This window comes from Petaurus breviceps, unplaced genomic scaffold, assembly GCF_028583685.1.
Source record: "Petaurus breviceps papuanus isolate PSGF00001 unplaced genomic scaffold, PetGlider_PUasm1.0 90743, whole genome shotgun sequence".
Taxonomy (NCBI): Eukaryota; Metazoa; Chordata; class Mammalia; order Diprotodontia; family Petauridae; genus Petaurus; species Petaurus breviceps.
Window position 1 is genome coordinate 14,755,855 of NW_027187332.1, and position 20,764 is coordinate 14,776,618.

At 38.2% G+C, this 20,764-nt stretch overlaps 1 pseudogene; it reads right to left on the reverse strand.

The window, feature by feature from the left end:
- Window positions 1-913: 913 nt before the first annotated feature.
- On the reverse strand, window positions 914-15,359 carry LOC138145726 (pre-mRNA-splicing factor RBM22-like; annotated as a pseudogene).
- Between the last annotated feature and the right edge of the window lie 5,405 nt (window positions 15,360-20,764).

A 20,764-nucleotide genomic window follows, 5' to 3' on the forward strand; every position in this document is an offset into this window, starting at 1 on the left:
TATGCATATGTACATAAGCATGCCCTGCTCTGGAGTCTTCAACATGACTCCCCACCTCTTTGGTACTTTTGAAATTATGTTTCTTTAAAATCATATTTTGCTAGTTTTTAAATAAATAAAAGATCTTTCTCTATTGCTTTATAACATCAAATTCTTCTCACATAAGAAAAGAAATATTCAATATTGTTGACAAATAGATTTTTTACATTACAGATCACTTCTACACTACAGATCATTTCTCTTTTGTAATTTTAGCAGTTTATATTAAAATGAATCTTTTCTACTCATATTAAGTATCAAAATTTTTGGCAATGACTGTGGCAATATTATACAGCCTCTGATATTTAATGAACATTTCTTCTTCTAGAGATATGTGCTTCTCATCATTAACTATTCTTTATATAACAAGGAATTAATTGCCTTAAAGATACAGTGTACCTTACATTCACCTTCACTGTATGACTCTAAGCCACTTCCTTTTCCAAACATAGATTTGCTTTATTCTTCTTCTTGAACATAAGTTATCACTGATAGTGTGCTATGTTTACTTATGGCCACATTAAGTGTCTATTTCTGTTTGGGTTACTTGTATTTTTGATTCTTTAAATACCGTGGTGTTGCATGAATCATAGCCATATAATATCACTGGAAGAATATTGGTGCTAAAAAAGATGGTATTTCAAAATCTTGAAATAAAATAAGTGCCCAATGATTTGGGAATGGCCAGAGAGATTATATTATGTGAATATAATGGAATATAAGAAATGATGGATATGAAAAAATTCAGAGAAACATGGGAGAGCTTTATATAAAATGATGCAGAATAAAAAAAACCCCAACATGTGCAATAACTAAAACAATATGAATAAAGGAGAATATGGAGAAGCAATATGGAGAAGCAGGACAATTCTGGTCAAATAAAAGCCAATGCTTATCGAATACTATCAAAGTTAAAGAATACTACCCTCCTTACTCTTAATAATTGATAAACAAATGGATTTTTAGGGAATATTATTTGCAAGGGATTTATTTGGCAGTTTTGGGGAAGTGTCTATTGTGTCAAAACAATATCAAGAAACTTAACCAAATAACATATTACAAAAGTTTTAATATGGATTTGGTATTCCAGCACAGTGACTGAATGAGTAGTTGTAACTAAACCAAGCTCTCCTCCCCCACTGAAAAACATATGCACCAAATAAGTAAAAGAATTTTTTGGGGAAAACTGGCCCGTTTTAATTGCTTTTTAAAAAAAATTCTAAAATTTAAAACAAGTCTCATTTCCTTTATCTTTTTCACTTGACTACAATTCAGTTACATTCAAGCAACATTTCTATAATGAGAAAAGTAATAGACAGCCTCCTATGAAGCAGCAGAAAATTAGAAACACATGAAGCTGCAAGTTAAACAAAGACCCTTCCCATAAGTCACAGCTCACCCATACAAACAAAATAAAAGGTCTGTTTGTTTTATAGTTAAAAAGATTAACATCTCCCTCATGAGAGGAGGCATCAGTTTCCAATGCAGGCCCCAAGGTTTTGTGAAGAGATCAGTCACCTTGGATGGTAGAGCATCCATAAGCAGTTTTCTTAAGACTGAGAAGCTGATTTTGTTCTGTTGGAAGAGGTTCCTTTAGAAAGAGGAGGATAAAAGAGGAAAGAAAGTATCTAGGGGTGTTTAATTTTCAAAGTTTGACCTTGAGTAATAGGGAAATAATACTTAATGACTCTCCTTAATGACTAGCAAAAGGCTAGCAAAAGAGTTATTCTAAAAATATGGTCAAATGTTTGCTTTCACCCCAGGTCAAAGTTTGTCAAAACCCAAACACACAAAGAAATACATACAATTAGAATTACAAATCTCCTTAAGGTTCCCAGAAGCTCCACACTCACCCTGACCCTCTTTTCTCCTGTATGGTTAAGAAGCAAAGGGCATTGTTACATTAATGACCGTATCTGTTACTATCAGTTTATCAGGGCTCCTCCACCTGCCCCGTGTTCAGGAATTCAGTTCCAGCTCTCTGTCTGCCCATATCTTAGCATGTTATATGCTACCATGGAAACTTACAAAGGAAAAAAATATTTACTCCAAGATTTATTACATTTCTAAAGCGCCTTTCCTCCTTAGAGCCCAACCACTGTAGCAGGATGTTAAGGACTGCTGTGCTTTCCTGCATGAGCCCCCATCCTCTGGGGATCCTGAAAAGGATAGTGGATGGGTCCTGGAGCTCGCATGAAGGGAGGTGGTGGTCCCATTGGGTGGAACATGTGTGGTCCAAAACCTGGTGGGGATGAGGTGCAATCCCACCAGGAGGGGGCAGGGCAATATTAACCACTGCTGGAGGACCACTGGGAGGGAGATTAAAATAATTGGCAGAGGCTTCTTCTTCAGCTGCTGGAGGAGGTGGAAGAGCTCCAGGAAGTCCTCGGACAGGTTCCAGCTTAATTCCAGAGTCTGTGGTTCCTTCTTTTTCCTTTTCTTTTCCTCTGGCTGCCTGAGATATTCCCCATTTCACATTAAGCCTGCGCCCATTCACAATCAGCTTGTTGAACGACTTCTCGGCAGCCATCTCTGCAGCTTGCCTTGTAGCAAACTGGATGAAAGCGCACTGCTGCCTCTGTACAACTGATCGTTCAGATCTCACCAAACTGGTACAAGTGATTTCTGAGATCTGTCTCACTAATTCTATCTCCCAAGCCACCAACGTAGAGAGTAGTAATAGTCTTATCATCTGGAGGGTCCAGGCGACGCACTGTGGAAGCCCATTGTAGCAGCTTATCTGCCACAGGATCATTAATTCCTTAGTATCTATCTGATATTCTGATCAGCAAGAGGATCATCAGGGTCTGTAGGCTTCTCATTTCTGTACAGACACTCCTCCCCTCTTTTACATTCTCCTTTCACCTAGAAGGAAAAATGTGAGGACGATTCCGTTTGTAGTAAGGGGTCGTCCGAGCCAATTTGAGCCCCATGTTACTTGTATGTCTTGTCACAGCATGTCTTGTCCCAAGAACACCAACTGGACGAGTTTCATAAGGTAGAAATCTCTCGCTCAACATTCTGGGTGTAGTACTCTTTGTTCACATCAGACTTAGGCATGTCATCCTTAAAGGATAGTCCTGCATCACAGACCTGAATAGGTAGGTTCAAAAGCCAGGTCTGACATACATTTTTTAGCTTGCTGCAGGTTTGGCACATTTCAGTCTTCTTAAAACGCATGCGGACACCAGCATGCGGGACACCAGCGGAACACTGTGAACGTCTCGGCTCAAATTTTGCATTCTTTTCCACACTTTTCTTTGGTCATCCGGACGTAGGGGTTTTCTCCAAGGCATGTCTGACACAGAATAGGGAAGTCCGCATCCTCCCAATTCGGCCTGTTGTAGGTGTTGGAGCCCAGAGACGTCACTATCTTGGAAGTGGCGGCAGCCAAGGCGCTGCCGGCGGAAGAAGTAAAAGAATTTTTAGGAAAAGGAGAGAGGAAAGAAATGCCTAGGAGACAAACCCACCAAAAAACCCCACAATCCAGCAGAGAGATTGAACAAATGAAAAAAAGTCTCAGAGAGGCAATTTGGTACAGTAGAAAGATCACTGGATTTGGAGTCTAAGGAGGTGAATTAAAATTTTGACTCTACCACTTACTCCATTTGTAACTTAGGCAAGTGCCTTAACTTCTCTGGGGTCTTAGTTTCTTCATCTGTAAAATGAAAGGATTAGATTAGATGACTTCTTTTTAAAAAAATTTATTTTAGATTCAAACACAAATAGAGAATAGAGAAAAGAGACAAAAACATGTCATAAACTTAAATATTGGAACATAAATACAAAGTAAGAAAGGAAAAAAAAGCATGTCATGCATAGTAGAGCATAAGAATTGCTTAAATTGCTTAGTTTATTCACTCTTCCCTTCCCTTCCCTCCACTGGTCATCCCTCCCCTTCTTTCCATTATAATTTATCCAGTGGCAATGTAGAAACAGAGGTATGTTTTCTTAAAGAGCAATAATGAAGAATACATAACAACAAATTTTCATTTCAAGAAAATCTATATGATAAATACTACACATTGTGTTAAGAACTATCCATCTTTTCTTTGCTTCCTTGTAAGTTTTTTTGTTCTCTACTTGTATTTTTTTACATTGTTCTTTTTTTTCTCCTCCTCTCCCTACCCCCAGTTTTTTTTATTGAAATTAAGTTTTGATATGTTTCTCCATAGTTATAGATATATACACACATATACATATATATATATATACATACATACATATATAGAAATATACTTTACCTAACAAATTCTACTCCTCATCTTGTTTTTATGTTTGTACATATCTCTTGTCTCCTATCCCTCCTGTCTCCTCTACTTTACTTTTACCCACTTCCTTGCCCTCCTATTACTTGCCTACTCCCCTCCAAGGATCCATCCTCTATCCTCCCATTCCCATAAATCTATTTCTATACCCTACTTTTCCCTTTTCCCTCACTCTCCCTTCTAAAGAACCCTGCCTTGTCCTGTGACCCCTTTTTCTGGAGTTCCAGTCTCCCATCACCAACTGTCTCTTGGACATCTTGAACTGGGTATCCTGCAGTCATGTCAAAACTCAATGTGCCCCTGTAATGGGAATGTAAATTTTTAAGATCTTCCCTGCCCCTAGGCTTAAGTGCACTGGAGCTTGTAGTGGGAGGCTTGTTTCTTAGGAGATACTTTGTGATTGGGCAGTGGGTCAAGAAGGTTGTTACATTCTCTGAGCTAGGAAAAGGCTATATAAGCCCTGATGGGAGGCTTTGCTTTGGGGCTCACTTTGAGAAGTGTTGTGTGATTTGACCAGATGAGACTTTGGGCAGCAGTTGTTGAGAGCCCCCTGGCTTTGAAAAACCCAGATGTTGATGCTTCCCTCTCTGGTAACTGTAATTTGGTATGGATGTATGTAACGGTTAGACAGTTTAGAAGCCTGTCTGATGAAATGTTCTTGTAACTTATGCTTGTAACCTCTGTATATTCTGAAGTTTGGGGTGTTGACCTTTTCCCTCTGAACTAGGTAAATGATATATGTTTGATTGATTAAAGTAAGCTTGTTAACCCATTTTGAGTTGCTTTCCTTTAGAAAAGCAGATCTAAGAACATGTGTTGGCAGCCACCCTGGGGATGCTGGGGTGCTTGCTGCTACAAAATGGTGATGAGGAGGGGATCTGCAGAGTAAAAGGAAAGTATGGGGGCTGGGATGATTGTTTCCCAGTCGTGGTAGCTGTGACTCTGTGGAGACATGGACTAGGAGAAAAGAATGGCCTGCATGCTGACTTCCCTGAGCTGAGATCAGGAAGGGTGAGCTGCCTTTATTGGGACCTGGGCAGAAGCCAGGAGAAGCTGCCACCTGCAGGAGGAGAAGGAACCCAGAGTTCAGAATTCAGCCACAGGACAAGATAAGGACTGTGGGGCAAAGCAGGGGCACTGAATGTGTTTCCTTGCTGCATCCCGCAGTTTGGAACCCAGGGGGAAGATGGTCTTTGGTGGGTCTGTGGTGGGTGGGGTAAAGGGCCATGGACCCCCAAGGACCCCACCCTATTGGTTTTGTTGTCTGCCTGCCTCTCTGGACTTGGAAGCAGGGGCTGGAGCAGTGTGAGGGGAAGGACACCTCCTTCCTCCCAAGAGAACTTTATTTAGACTATTGTTTTGCATTGAGGTGAAGATAATGCCATGTACTTTGTGTTTGTTTAAGGCCCAGTGGCCACTTTGGTAACTTCAGTTATGTATCTTGCAAATGTGACCTAAGATATGTTTGGTGCTAATTTAAAAGTAAATTGACTATGCTATGGTCATGAAAGATCTTGGGGCCAAATGTAATGGGAATGTAAATTTTTAAGATCTTCCCTGCCCCTAGGCTTAAGTGCACTGGAGCCTGTAGTGGGAGGCTTGTTTCTCAGGAGATACTTTGTGATTGGGCAGTGGGTCAAGAAGGTTGTTACATTCTCTGAGCCAGGAGAAGGCTATATAAGCCCTGATGGGAGGCTTTGCTTTGGGGCTCACTTTGAGAAGTGTGTGATTTGACCAGATGAGACTTTGGGCAGCAGTTGTTGAGAGCCCCCTGGCTTTGAAAAACCCAGATGTTGATGCTTCCCTCTCTGGTAACTGTGATTTGGTATGGATGTATGTAATGGTTGGACAGTTTAGAAGCCTGTCTGCTGAAATGTTCTTGTAACTTATGCTTGTAACCTCTGTATATTCAGAAGTTTGGGGTGCTGGCCTTTTCCCCCTGAACTAGGTAAATGATATATGTTTGATTGATTAAAGTAAGCTTGTTAACCCATTTTGATTTGCTTTCCTTTAGAAAAGCAGATCTAAGAACCTGTGTTGGCAGCCACCCTGGGGATGCTGGGGTGCTTGCTGCTACAGCCCCAAACAGAACTCATTATTTTTTCCCCTAAACAATCCCACATGTCTAAAATTCCCTAAAGTTGTTGAGAGAATCATCTTTCTAACCACCTAGGCTTGCAAACTTGGTGTTATCCTTGGGTTTTTATTTGCAATTCACCCCACTTGATCCAATCTTTTGCCAAGTCTTGATATTTATCCCTTTATAGCATCTCTCATATATGTTCCCATTTCTCTATTCACATAGCTGCTACCCTAGTGCAGGATGTGATTACTCCATCTCTAGGCTCTTGCAATATCTTCTTGGTTGATATCTTTGCCTCAATTTTCTCTTCATTCTAATTCATTCTCTATCAGCTGCTAAAATGATCTTCCTAAAGTATAGGTCTGACCAATCACCTCCCTGCTCAAAAATGCTCCAGTGGCTTCTAGAAAACTCCAGGATCAAATATAAAGTCCTCTGTTTGACTTGTATAGCCTTCCCTAATCCCACCACCAATCTGGCCTCTTTCTACCTTTCTTATCTTCTTACATTTTACCTCTGTCCACATACTTTATGACTCAGTGAAAATGAGATTTTTGTTATTCTTAAAATATAATCCTCTACCTCTCTTTGCATAGTGCCTTTTCACTGACTGTCCCTCATGACTGCAATATTCCTCCTCCTCAACTCCATCTGGTTTCCCTGACTTTCTTCAGCACTCTACTCACATCCCAGTTTCTGCAGGTGGCCCTTTTGGTCCCTCCTTACCCTACTGCTGATTGTACCTTCCCTCTGATGGTTATCTTCAATTTTTTCTTTATATATAGTTATTTTTTTATTGTCTCCCTGTTAGACTGTGAACTCCTTCTTTGAGGTCAGGGACTGAGTCTTTGCCTTTCTTTTTTTTCTCACCATTTATCACAACATTGGCACCTGGTTAGCACTTAAGTAAAGCTTGTTGACTGACTGATCTCAACCAAAAATGTACTTACCAAATTCCAGAGCTTCAACATTAAACCTTAAAATCTTGTTTGCAGTCAGGATGAGGCCCTTCATTTATCAAGTGAAAACAGTCTGAATGGAACAAAACTATATGTCAACTAGTAGAAATGTAATAAAAAAGTTGGAATCTACTGAAAAGTAAAGGAAATTACTTTGCACCCCCAAAATAACATATACTCCAAAGTTTAGGTTTGACATCAATGGAAAATATTGGAATTTCAGCAGAATGAAGGAACTGAAATCTTTCCTACTGAAGAAATCAGGAAAGAGCAAGGCTTTTGATATGTAAATCATCAAAGGAAATTTAAGAAAGGTAAACAAGTCTATATTGGATGAAAAGATCAAGCAGATAAAGCAATGTTTACATTCCAGGAGGAGGAAACTAGGTTAGGTACTTTTACTTTATTTCTCTCTACTTAAATTTTTTAAACTAATTTTATTGATGTCTTTTGTTTTTATGAATATCACCTATCACTCTCCACTCCTAACTCCCAATTTGATTCCACTGTAGTTAGTTTTCCTTTGGAACAAAGAAAGTTTATCTTAGCTGCAGCGGCACCTATATCTGATGGGCCTGACAGTGTAGGCAACATTTCACAACCATAGTCTCTGGTGATGCAATGAAAGGAAGATACTGCACTTCTTTATCTCTTCTCTGGATTCAAGGCTGGTCATTATAATCACAGAAGGGCTAGTTTAGTTTACAAATCTAGCATTGTTGGATGTATCTGGGTGGTGGTTCATGTAGCAGCTGATTCTTCAGGTCCCTCTTTGGATAACCTAGAGGATATTAACCTTTGCTGAAGGCCTTTTTCTGTTCAGTTTCTTGTCAATCCCTCTTGAAAAGCCCCTCTGATTTACAGTAAAAGCATTCCTCCCCCCATTCTAAATCCCCCTTTCTGATCTTTCATCTCTCTCCCACATTGTCCCCTTTCATGGCAGCTGCCAAAATCTTCATTTCCTTAACCTTATTTTCTTTCTCTTTCCCAAGTTCCTTCTCCTTCCATCCATCAAGCACATATGATTCAATTCTCCTGAGTTTATTAATAGTTTTCCCACTCTAGCCAAGGCAGAATTTGTGAAAGTAATCAGGAATGTCTGCTGCCAATTGATTACCATAAGCTGAAACAATTGCTTTTTTTCTGGATCTAACTGAGCAAATTTCTGGGCAACAGCAACAAACAAATATAGAAAGCATCAGGATGTTCAACTAAATTTTGAGTAGTGTCATGGAACTTCTCTCAATTTATCAGGTATTGTGCGGCTTGCTCTGGAGCATTGTTTTTGCATTTTGCATTTTCTTGCATCTGGAGCATTGAATGTTTCCTAGTGTCTTTCATTATTATAGCTGCAACTGGGAGCCATTCTGGGTCATGTGGTCCTGTTATGTCTATCTTCTAACTTTACAGCACAGGACAGGACCTTTGCCTTCTCAGCCTTTATGGGAAGGGCATCTAATAACTCACTGACATCCTTCCAAGTAGGGTTATTGCTCCTTATAATAGTCATAATTTTCTTATAATGATGGTCACTGGGTCCTTCTAAAAGACAACAAATGGATTGTTGCCATAATACAATGTCTCTTGTTAAAAAGGGAATATGTACTTCCTTCTGATTATTCCATACAAAACTGGTTCTTAAGGGTGCCGTGGTCTTTGATTCTGAGCAATCTGGATTATATGGTAATGGTCCAGCGCTGTAGACTGGCATTTCTAATGGGTATGGTAACAAGGGGGCAATCATAGTTTGAAAATTCTGCTCAACAGTACCAATAATCCATCCTAGGTTTTCAAGTCTGCTTTTTAGCATGTGTAGCTATCCACAATCAAAGGGTTCATATTTATCTGATCACCTTTGCTTTCCACAATTATATAAGTACTGAGTCTAGTCTGGACTGAGCTTTATTGCCCATATTTTGGGAAGTCAGAGTACACAAACCCAGTGATTGTCAAGTGAGTAAAGAATCCTAAGTGGGTGACTTTTGTGCTAAGTGGACAAACCAGTGAAATGAAAGATAAATCATGTTTGAAATTTACATATCTGAAGCCATATTTATGAGAATGATATTTATGGGTATAGTCAACTGGTCTTTGTTTTTAAATGGACTGATATATTACTTATAGACCCTCTGCAGTTATTTAATTTTTGAAGCCTATTCCCCTAGGCTTGCAGCAGGGGAACTTATGAGTTAAGGTCTACTGCTACTATCACTGGTTTAAGCACCAGCATCTGGGAAGCAGGTCTGCAAAGAATACGTCAAGACTTTTGGTCTTTCCTTATGTGGAGAGAAGGATTTTGCTCCCCCCAAATGACATGCTTCCCAATTTTTTTTCTACTTTGAATATCTATATCATTTTGGGATCAGAAAGTGGAATGGCAAATTTAAAATTTAGTTTTATTAAATATATTTACTTTTAAAGACCTTTAGCCCAGGACTTTGAAGAGATTCTAACTTGTAAATATGGGGTAGGAGTATATGTTTTTCTCTGAAGAGCAACTTAACTAAGGGCTTTCTAGCCCATTAAGGCTGGAAAAGATTGAACAGCCCTAAAATTTTTGAGATATCACTGAGTTATTTAGATAAGCATTAGGATACAAAGAAAGTAATGTAAACATAATATATGTTTACATATATGTGTGTGTGTAAATTTATGTATGTGTATATATACGTATACATACAGATTAGCTAGTGCAGACCTGCACAACATATATCCCATGGATCATGGACTGCTTGTGGCCTGCCAAGGGATTGCAGGAGACCCATGAAAAATGAAGATGTAAAATAAGTAAAGTTGCAATGAGTAGTTTGTCCATGCCCTGCTTAACCTACCTTCTATTAGTCACTATTGTGTCTGTCATGTAACTTGATGGGTGGGTTGCCACTGCTCACTCCCTCCTATTTGTCACATGACCCATGGCAACCAACCATTGACAGTCTGTCTCTAGTCTGAAGGGAGTGAGAGTCAGATCTTTTTGCCATGTTTTAGGTCATTATTAAATATAAACAGTAAGAAAACCTAAAAAATGTTTTAAAACTTGTAACACTTAGCAAAGTAATTTTTAAAACCAGTATGATTTCATGATAAATAAAAACCTTTAGTATAATTAATTGATATTAAGTGAAATTTCCCTTTTTAAAATATGCCTTATTTGCAAAATAGTTTAAGCATTAATTATACCTTTACTTGGAAAGTAACCCACCAAAAACCTATCTGCAAGCCCAAAGAAGTTTAACCCATTTTAATTTTGGCCCCTACCTACTGTCAAGTTGTGTAGGTCTGAGCTAGGGTATCTGTTTATTGTTATTATTTTTAGTAATTACACATTTTAGTAAAACATGTTTTTGCTCTCTAAGCCAGAGAAGCTTACAGATTTATTTTCTCATACTGCTCTACAAAAAAAACCCCCAAAATACACTTTATTAAAAAATAGAAAAAGAAGCAAACGTGTTTTCTTACAAGGGAAGAAGGTGGATTATTTGCACTGCCAAAAGTAAGGGGGGGAGGAAAGAAAGTAATACCTCATAGATAAATTAAATATATGTATATGTATATAATATACAGACACACACATATAGATATATTCACACTGAAATTCATGCACATACACATATATCATAGAGATGTAGATATATGAGCAGAAGTATTTATAAAAACTAGGATAATTTATTAAAGGGGGAATGGAAAAAAACACACCTTAACCAAATTTAAATTACACACACACACACACACACACCTATAGATGGGTAGATAGATGAGAAGAACAATTATTTATAAATATTAGAATAATGTAAGTTTATGTTTTTACTTGCTAATAAGGATTTCTTTTGGTTCTTAAGAGGGAGCAATCTTTGGACTTCAAATGATGCAGCAATCCTTTATCTAGGATTTAAGTAATCTCTCTTTCAAGTGATTGTCTTAAATGAGTAAAAAGGCATTTGAAGGAGTAACTTCCTCATATGGTTTGCTTAGAGGGTAGAATGGCAATTGAAAAACACTCCTTTAGTTGATTGTCTTAGAGGTTAGAGAAAAAGGTTTGGAAATTTGTGCCATGGTGATTTTCTGTGTTGCCACTCTCAAGGCTGATGAGATAGATGGATGGGTCAGCAGGCAAATTTAGAAGACTCAAAAAAGTTGCAGTACCTGAGGTCTTCTTACTCTAGATTAGTTCATTTTTTAACAGACTCAAGGTTTCTTGATCTGCCTAAAACTGAATTTACATAGACTTTTGTATCAGTAGACCATCCAGAAACAATACTACAGCCTGAATACAGTCAGTTGCCTGAGACTTACAACTTTATGTGCAGATTCATTTTGCAGAATTCAGAATAAGGCACAGAGGAGGTTTTTTTTATGTAATAGGAGGTTGGAATATGAGGGATCCTTAAAACATGCAAGAACCTAGAGTGTGGGAGAACCTTCCATTTCACAAGGCAGATCTTCCACTTTTGAATCATTTTCTAAATATCAGGAAGCTTTTCTTTAAATCAGGCTTGAATTTTCCTGTGTTCAGCTTCCACCAATTTCTCCTATCACTGCCCTCTTTGTAAAATAAGAACAAGACTAGCTGTACTTCCACAGTACAGCTATCAAAATCCAAGAACACAGCCTAAATCCTCTCTTCTCCAGGCTAAATTTTCCTAGTTTATTCTACTGGTTCTCATATAATGAACCCGAAGCTCTTCTTCATCCTGGTTACTATTCACTCTATGCATTCCAGTTGATTAATGTCTTTTTAAAATGTGGCACTCGACTTAACACAATAAAGCAGAAGTGGTCTGTCAAGGGCAAACCAGAGTAGTCATCTAATCCTAGTTCTAGTCCTAGGCACCATGATTCCCATAATTCATCTCAAAATGCAGAGATCACATCAATTTTTTTGGCCCTTATATCAAACTCATATTTATTTTACAAATTACTAACCCATCCTAAGATTTACTTCAGATAAAATGCTCTCTAGCTATGTCCCCTCTATCTCATATTTGAGAAGTGGGCTCTTTGGAAGCCTCTACTGAGAGATTTCTTCCTTTTTCCATCCCTTGGTCCTTGGGTAGAGGGCAATAATGAGGGTAACTACTATTGGTTATTATACTGGCTGCAATATGAAGAGGTCTTATAATTTTCATACTATAGTAAGAAGAGGACTATGATAGACCTGCTTGCTCTTATGGGATGTGATTCCAACACTTGGGGCCCCATAACTCTTATTTCATCATGTGGACCCCTATTCACTCTCTAGGCTGGTTCACTCACTTTTACCTGCTCTCACACTGATAGACTTTGGTTTCCAGAGATAGACCACTACCCTGTGAGTATATTCAAATTATCTCAGGGTTCTAGAGGCACCTATGTTGAGGGGAAATACACTCTCTCCAATCACCCCTTAGCTCTTAAACTCTTACCAATGCATTTCCATTTATATGAGCTAGCCACTCATATTAATGCCACTTCTGGATTTTAATTATAATTATTTATTTATCAAAAAGCAAAAGAAATGATAACACCACAGGTATTCAGAAACAAGTACTTGAATAATAAAATACATCACAACTGACACATTTTCTGGTAAAAGTAGGAACATACTATAAGAACTTGGCAGGGAAACACATGATGGATAAAACCCAGGTGCTCAGGATGACTTTGTTAACTCATAACTCTAGCTTTCAAGTCCTAATGCCATTTGTCTATTCAGGAACATCCGTGCCACATGGAGCCACTTTTCTTTTAACTCTTTGTTTTCTGGTTTTCATCACTATTCAGCTATCTTTTCACTTTCATTCTCAAATAGGCATAGTGTTTACAACTTTATAAACATCTTATTATCTTTCAACTTGTAATCACCCTTAAATGGCATTTAGAATGTTTTAACTCTTAATTTAATTCTCTTTAAGCCAGAGAACTGCAAATCTTATCAAACTGGCACTATAGCTCAGCCAGAGGTGGTGAACTTGTGGGTCTCAAGGCCACATGTGGCCTTCTAGGTCCTTGGATGCAGCCTTTTGACTGAGTCCAAACTTCACAAAACAAATGTCCTTAATAAAAGAATTTGTTATGTAAAACCTGGACTCAGTCAAAGGGTCACACTTGAGAACCTCGAGGGTTCAGGTTTCCCAACCCTGTCTGCCCAGACCAATAAGCTTTTCAATCACTGTGATGCTGCATTGTTTAGTTAGATCAGAGCTAACAGCAAACATCTCAGGGTAACATTCTGAGCAAGGCTATTTCTTATATACAGTTTCCTAGGTAGTTTCTTATACAGGAAAACAGTGGTAATTTTCTTCTTATGGCTTTTCTCAAAACAGAGAGAAAAGTGAAGAGCCATGAAGTATTTCTGTGAGGTTTTACCCCTCCTAAACTCTAGAGGGCATTGAAGAGCAATATTTGGAAAATGAAAGCTCTTATCTCATGAGATTGAGCCTCTCTCCTAACAATCTGGAATCATGTTGCTGAAGCCTTCTGTTAGCTGACTGCTCCTTCTACAACACTACATTTCCTGCTCCTGCTCCTGGATGTTTAATTTTAATTTGACTCAGCCTGAACCTCTTATTTTCTGTATCTTTTAGGGCTTAAATCAGAGCCATTTATTACTCGGTGGCTCACCATTCACTTAAAAGGAAACAACTCACTAAATTTCCCCTATAAAATCTATACTCCTTTTAAACATCATACCTTAGCCTCTAAATAGTTACAATCTCTCTCTCTCTCTCTCTCTCTCTCTCTCTCTCTCTCTCTCTCTCTCTCTGTCTCTCTCTCTCTCTGTCTCTCTCTGTCTCTCTCTCTCTCTGTCTCTCTCTCTCTCTGTCTCTCTCTCTCTCTCTGTCCCTTTCTCTGTCTCTCTCTCTGTCTCTGTCTCTCTCTTTCTGTCTCTGTCTCTCTATGTCTCTCTATCTGTCTGTCTCTCTCTCTCTGTCTGTCTTGTTTGACCCTCTTATGTCTTGTAATATCTATAAAAGCAAATGAGTTGAGGCCCAATAATCCCCAGCAACTTTAAGTACTCAACAATGTCTCTTCTCATTTTGTGTCCTTGACATTGTTTTTCTCACATTGTTTAGTTTTTAATAGAAAAAAAGTTCTTTTTCTACCCCCCTTTTAACCATCAAACTGTTTACATATAGACAAGGCAAGACATAAATGACAGATGAAAATTTTGACAAATATATATTTTCTTAGTTTACCATAAACATTTAAGAGCTGAGATAATTTTTTTAATTAACAAGCATTTATTTTCTCTTCTTAACATCTCCCTTCCTCCAATTGAAAAATAAGAAAAATGAAATCTTTGTAACTAATATACATATCCAAGCAAAATAAATTCCTTGCTTTGGTTGTGTAGTTTTTGTTTTCCCTGATTTAGAGCTATAAATTCTTGTTTTGTAAAGTTCTTAAGTTTCACAAGGTTTTGCAAAGGGAGAAATGTTTGATTTTATTAAGATCAGTTGCAGGGCCAAGATTTTTACACCAAAATCACATTCATGAGGTTAATCCTTCTTGGCTTGTGATACCTGATAAAAGTAATTTTAGTTAAAATAATTTTTACATTTACAGCTGCAAATGTAACAGAGAAAACAATTTAATGCTAAATTTTTAGCATCTTCTGAGAAACTAACATTTTTTCAAACAGTAATTTCTTAATATGCTGCTTATTCATATTCCTATGAGCCTCATTTATAGCATTTAACTTATTATCCTATAGTGCTCCCCTTGGTTTAGCATGTCATTTTCCACTGATAATTATTTCAACCTTGATCACAATTCTCCTAATGTAGCAGAAAATATCTTGACTTCTTTGGCCGTGATTTACAAATGTTATTCCTAAGGCAGGTCACTTTGCCCTCTGACCTCCAGCCCCTCTGCTTGTCTTGATCCAACTATCTTCAGCTTACAATCCAGGAAATATCTTAAAACTATGCGGTATTTAGCCACTTCTAACCTCTCTCCTTGTACTGGTATAGCCTCTATTTTCCCGACCAGAACTCTCCTAGCTCCTTGGTCAGTGATATGTGTAACCATACCAACGCCTTACTCAAGTGGGTCAGTTCAACATTGTACACCTGTTGCGTAAGTGCTACCCTTCTCATCATCACCCTCTAGAGAAGCCTTTCCAAATATAACACAGGCACAACCTCTTAGACGGGATTGATGAACAGGACACAAACATCATGTACTCTCTCTCAAATTCATCATCTAGCTTCTGCAAACACTAACACAATAACTTTAGTATCCTGCATTTTTAGGGAGTAGATGAAATGAAAAGCAGATTCCTGGTAGTTCTCTTGGCCCTAAGCATTATAGGAAATATAACCCTTTATCCCTCTCTCCCTTCATCACACCCCAATAAAATATACTTGCTATATCTTTAAATCTTACCACATAAAGAGGTACTTAATCTTTTCTTGTGTCACGGACCTTTTTGGCAGCCTGGTGAAGACTATGAACCCTTTTCAGAATGTTTTTTCAATAATTGAAGGAAATGCTAAATTTCAGTTAGAGGTTAGTGAAAATAAAACTGTATTTTTTTTATGTAAGTTTATGGACTCACTGAAATATATTTATAGATCCCAATGAGGTCTATGGATCCCAGATTACAAAACTTTAATTTATAAACTCACATCCACAAGTACATATTCATTAATTAGCATATAGCATAGATATGTAATCATCCCAAAGACATTGTATATACATAGTTATATAGTACCCACATTGAGATTGCATGTAGTAAATCACACAGGCCTATCACCTACAGAAAAATAACTAGCATATAGAGCAAAGTTTTCTCTTGAAGGCCAAATATATAATGCTATGCACAACATATAACATACCACAGTAGGGAAATAAAATCTAGAGGTCTTATATGACATAAACTATTACATATGAAAGTTACATAAATATGCTTACATACACTCTACCAGGGGACATTATCTAGTTACATATATTACTTCTTCCATTATCACTAAAGCATCATATGTTAACCTTATTACTTATCACTGTCTATAAGGGCCTCACACTTATGAGGTAATTTATTGTTAATTCTTTGAAATGCCCTTGACATACTCAGACCCACTGATCTATAGTTTAAATGAGAACCCTTAGATGGCTCCAGCTGATGGCTCTTCTAGCCCCTAATAATCCTTGATGTCATATGGGTAGAACATTGGGCAGGAAAGACGAGGCTTGAACTGAACTCTCAAAGCTAACACATATGAGTTTCAAGGTGGCCTCCTCATACTGCTACAGTTTGAGGGGAGCCTGTGTTCAGGTAAAGAACAGTGTGGAGGCTAGGTGGGACATAGGTGTGGATGTACCTAGCATAAAACAGCTGACCCATGTGAGGCATGGATAAATAGATATCTGCTCTAGGATCTGGAAAACCCTATTCCACGTCTTCAAAGGGAGGCTATGAGTTCTACCTTTGTAGAAAGTAGGAGGAGGGCCACAGCTGCATTGCCGGTAATGCAGCAGAAGAAAGGCAGGGAACCTCAAATCTAGAGATGGCTAGGTGATCACCCCTTCAATCTCCCATCTCCTAGATTATTGGATCTTTCAGTAGTTTTAGTCATTTTTCAGTCATGTCCTACTCTTCATGTCCCCATCTGGGGTTTTCTTGGCAAAGATACTGGAGTGATTTGCTATTTCCTTCTCCAGTTCATTGTGTAGATAGGGAAACTGAGGCAAACAAGGTTAAGTGATTTGCCCAGTCACTTACCGCTAGTAAGTATCTGAGGCTAGATTTGAACTTAGGAACTTGAATATTCCTGACTCCAGGCCTGGCACTCTATCCAACCTAAATATTTGTACTCTATGGGGTATGAAGTTTCTTTTTAAAGGATTATGAATAAAATACACTTTCCTTAGTCACTCTAAAGGAAAGAGTTACCAGTTTGGCTCCTTTTCACCAAATACTGGTTGCACAAAAGACAATCATAGCCAATATCTTTCTCAAAGTCAACAATAAACAGAAATCTGAGAAGTAATCAGATTAGAGCAGATAAATGAATATACAAGTAAATTAGCTCTTTAGGAGAGAGAACAGTCTCCTAGAGGTAATACACTTTTAGCACTCTCTAGGTTTGCAGGTACTGAAAATCAAGGGACATTTAGAAGCCAGTTTCTCAAAATGCCTCTGGCTCCAGGGATATTTCCCATCTGTTATTCAAAAGTTTATACTTGCCTCATGTCTCTCAAACTCCTTCTCCAATTGTTAGCAGTCTTTCCCTAACCCAAAAAGTCTTTTTCCCATTTACCCAGATATACAGTGTTGCCAACTCATAAGTCTATCACCTACTCCGGGAGTCATGTCTCTCATACATACACAGCACTTAGCTGGCATAAAACTTCCCAGAAAACTACTGCAGTCTTGGGTGGAAATGTGGTTATATCTCTCTCTGTAAAAATTCTTTTATTTGAATTGGTGAGTTAATATTTAGGAAAAATCAAAGTGTTAAATTGCTAGTACAGTGCAATCATTGGTATCAGTGATATTGAGATTTGAATTGGCACTGGGGATTGATATTGGGGAAATATATTGGAATCAGGGTTTGAGCTAACAGCATTAGAAGCATATCCCAACCTTTCTGAGAAGCACCTAAATCTGTAGAGGGGAGAGAGAAAAGCAACTACCCTCTGGAGACACAACATAACAGGGTGAATTTGACTTGGGACAGGGACTTCTTATTGGCAAATTCTCCCTGCTACTAATGAATCATTCCTATATTTTGGTTTCAATTCAATCTGTTCACAGTGAATAACCTTTAAATATGTTGCTATAGCCTCTTTGTTAATACTTCATTAAATATTTTGGCATCAATATTCATACCACACTTATCTCTGTGTTATCTCTTTCTGGGTTGGGTCTTTACAAGCCTGGATGAGACCAACAACAATCCTAGATGGGATCAAAACAAGCCAGGGACTATGGTCTCTAGATATTGCTAAATCTGACATTCTCTGGCTTATGTGGGGTTCAGCCTTATTGCATTTCATAATCACGGATGGGGATACTCTACAGTTCTGATGGAGAAGAAGAGCCTCATTTACACAGTTGCAGATGAAAATGGAAAGGCAACAAAGTGAAACAAATATTTCTATTAGTGATCTTTTTTCATTAATAATAATAGTAGAACCGTTACCCAAAGCACTATAACTACAAGTGGCAATCACATTTATATTGGAATGGAGAAGAATGTCAGGATATGGTGAAGAAAGGTGACACAGTTTCAAAGGCCATTAGGAATCAATTCTCAAGATATTTCAAAGGGGTTTTCAAAAGGGTGGAAATGATCATTAATGAATGATGGAGGACTGAGAAGTACAGAGAATGTAAGATCTTGGTAGTACTGAAAATTTTAAGAAATTATTTGGATAAAAGAAAAATAACCCTGTCCTCAAAACAAGGTAGCTCCCACCACAGGCTGAAATTAAACAATGTTCTGTGCCAGATGAAGCTATTGCAATAATTGTTCAAGGACCTCTGAGTATAATAATTGCAAGTGGGGTATAAAACATGGGGCCATTTGCTTATCTTTTTTTTTATTTTGGGAGGACAATTGGGGTTAAGTGACTTGCCCAAGTTCACACAGCTAGTTTTTGTTTTAAGTGTCTGAGGTCAAATTTGAACTCAGGTCCTCCTGACTTCAGGGCTGGTGCTCTATTCATTGTACCACCTAGCTGCCCTGACATTTGCTTATCCGATCTATTTATCATCGTCATGGGAGATGTTCTGTGCATTTTTCCCACAAAAGAAGGAAAGGTTTGCTATCAATAGCGAGCTTTTCAGAATGCTTTGATTCAAACATAATATTATACTAATTGCATAGACTCCAGAATACTTGAAAACCATACTGTCAAGTGAAAAATATGGTGCAATCTATAGTATTTCTTTTCTTTCCCCGCAGTTATTAAAATTTTATTCCCATTTCTCATAATCAAGAAAGGTAATAACTATAAGGAAGTAAGCTCCCACCCAAAGAGCTCAGGCTAAGCTCACAGTAAACATCGCCTCAAGTCTCCTCTCTCCCCTTCCTCCACTGGCCCCTTCCTTCTATTCTGCTTTGGGTTTAGGCATCACAGATATAAATCACATTTGACTCCAGCTTCAACAAAAACTAAAAGACAAAACAACAAAGAACTAGGACAAATAACCAAGTTCCCAGTCCACACCCCCTCCCCCACTTTCACCTTGAGCTGCATTCCTAAACTCAGGAATCCATTCACTATAATCCCCAGGATGCATCTCCCCAAATGAAACAGCCAATCCTGAGGGCAGGGATTTGGAAAGGACAAATAAGTGTAGGCAACCATGAAGGAGAAAAGAAAGGGGCCATGTGTACTAATTTTTCCCTCAAAATAGAGAATATGTTTATATATTTGTGTTTATGTATATATTTATTTGTGTATGTATATATGTGTATGTATGCACACACACATCTCCCTTTCCCCTCCCCCTGGTCTAACAAGGTGACACATTCACTTCATGATAATAAACACATATATGTATTCACATACACACATAATATATACACACATATAAATGTGTATGTATGAACACATATATGCATATATTATAGAGTGAATATATACGCCTTGTTGGATCCAATGAAAGCCAAGAGGCTAGAGTGAGGAGCTTAGCTCTGCCTCTTAGATACTCTGAGGTATCCCAGACTCCTTTCTATGGTGCAGGGAGGGGAAGAAAGGAGCTCCTCTTTCCACCTCCTCCTGGTCCAACAGGGTATATACATTCACTCTATAAAAAACACAATATACACATATATGTCTATATACACATGTATATATGTGTTTGTATATATTTATAGAATACAACATATATCAGATTAAATGTATACATATATTATGGAATGAATGCATACGCATATTTATCTATTATGTATTATGTGTGTATATTATATGTTTTAATGTGTGTACACACACATACACATGAAAACACACTTAGAATAATTCACCTTTTTGGACCAAAGGAAAGGGATGGGGGAGCTGCTGCTCTATAGGGAGGATGCCCCCAGTAGGGATGGGATTTCCCAGGGTATCTCAGAGGTAGAGCATAGCACTTCAATTCTAGCCCCTGGTTTTCACTAGGGGATACTTGTTATAGGCAGGAACTGCTTTCTGTTTCAGAAGGCAGGAAAGACAAGGACAGGAAAAGGAAATATCAGCTCCCATTGGGAGTGAGGTAACTTAGCTCAACCATGGGGAAAATACCCAAAGTCTCTAGTGAAGCAAACTGGGAACTGAAACATACTGGCCTCTTTCCATAGTCTTTCTTTCTTCAGAGAGGGTGAAGAGAGTTTGGAAAGGCCAACCTCACAATAAGCCTTGGTAAACCCTGAATGGTTCTTCCATTTATCTATTACATTTCCCACAGCAGGTAGATGAGGTGCTTCAGAAGCAGCTGAAGGAAGTGA